This window comes from Sapajus apella, unplaced genomic scaffold (genome assembly GCF_009761245.1).
Source record: "Sapajus apella isolate SASKATOON/1434 unplaced genomic scaffold, GSC_monkey_1.0 scaffold652, whole genome shotgun sequence".
NCBI classification, from domain to species: domain Eukaryota; kingdom Metazoa; phylum Chordata; class Mammalia; order Primates; family Cebidae; genus Sapajus; species Sapajus apella.
In genome coordinates this window covers 22,250-23,827 of record NW_022437578.1, presented here as the reverse complement: position 1 = coordinate 23,827, position 1,578 = coordinate 22,250, and the positions used below count along the sequence as shown (strand labels likewise).

The window sequence follows — 1,578 nt, the reverse complement described above, 5'->3', positions numbered from 1 at the left end:
GTGATAACTAACCCATTCCTGTGATAATGGTATTAATCCATTTATGAAGCCAGAGTATTCATGATCTAATCACCTCTTAAAGGCCCCACCTATTAATACTGTTACAGTGGCAATTAAATTTCAACATGAGTTTTGGTGGGGACACTCAAACCATAGCATTCTGCCCCTGGCCCCCCAAAACTTATACTCTTCTCACATAAAACATACATTCATTCCATTCCAATAGCTCCAAAAGTCTTATCTTGTTCCAGCATCAACTCAAAAGCCTAAAGTCCAGAGTCTCATCTGAAACAGATATGGATGAGACTGAACACATGATTGATCCTGAGGCAAATTCTCTACAACCATGAGACTGTAAAATCAAACAAGTTATCTACTTCAAATATATAATGGCAGGACTGGCAGAGGATAGACATTCCCATTCCAAAAGGGAAAAATAGGCAAGAAGAAAGGGGTAACTGGTCCTAAGTAAGAAAAAAAACAACAACAAAAAAACAGGCCAATCAACATTAAACCTTTTTTTTTAAATCTAATTTGTTCAATTAGCAATAATCACACCTCTGATAAACCTCATTGGCTACAATACTGTCACTGCACAAAGATAACATTAAATCTTAAAGCTGAAGAATAATCTCCTTTGACTCCATGTCCCCCATTTTGGGCACAATGGGGTGGAAGTTGGGCTCCTAAAAACCCAAGCAGCCCTCGCCCTATGGCTCTGCTGGAGACAGTCTACCCAGAAGCTCTCACGAGTTGGGATCACATGCCTGTAGCTCTCCTAGGCTGAAGTTGCATGCTGGGATCCCTACAGTTCTTGGGTTTTGGGATTAGCCCCATTCCCATGGCTAGTGAGGACTCTCTGTGGTGGTTCTGGATCCACATTTCTGCTTGGCATTGCCCTAGCAGAGGTTCTCTGCAGTGGCTCCACCCCCATGACTAAATCTCTGCCTGGGTACCAAGGCTGTCTGTGACATCCTTCAAAATCTAGGTGGAGGAAGCCACACCAACACAGCTCTTTGTATTCTGTATACCTGCAGAATTAGCACCACATAGACGCTACCAAGTTTATGGCTTGAACCAGCTCAACTGGCAGGTTGAGCCACAGCTAGGATAGTTGAGGAGCACTGCATCAGAATGCAAGAAACAGAGTCCCAAGGTGGTCCTGGGCAATAAGCCTGTGGAGGGCACCCTGAGCCCATCCGCTGAAACCATTCTTTCCCCTTAGAGCTCTGGGGCCTTTGATGGGAAGGGCAGCCTCAGAAGACCTCTGAAATGCCTTTAGAATCTTTCATTGTCTTGATGAAAAGCATTTGGCTGTCTTTTATCTATACTAACATCTGTAGCACATGACCACTTTGTTCTCCTAAACATGACTTTTCACTCTTTATATGGCCAGACTGCAAATTTTTCAAATCTTTCCATTTAGTCTTTCTTTTAATTTTAATGTTGACAAAAAAAGGCCAAACTCTGTAAAATATTTGAAGATGTTTATTTTGAGCCAAATATGAGGACACAGCCTCAGGAGGTCCTGAGAACAAATGTTTATGGTGGTTAGGTTACAGTTGATTTTACACATTT

The 1,578-nt window shown here is 42.3% G+C and overlaps 1 pseudogene; it reads right to left on the bottom strand.

The window, feature by feature from the left end:
• Positions 1–518: 518 nt before the first annotated feature.
• On the bottom strand, positions 519–603 carry LOC116546178 (annotated as a pseudogene).
• Between the last annotated feature and the right edge of the window lie 975 nt (positions 604–1,578).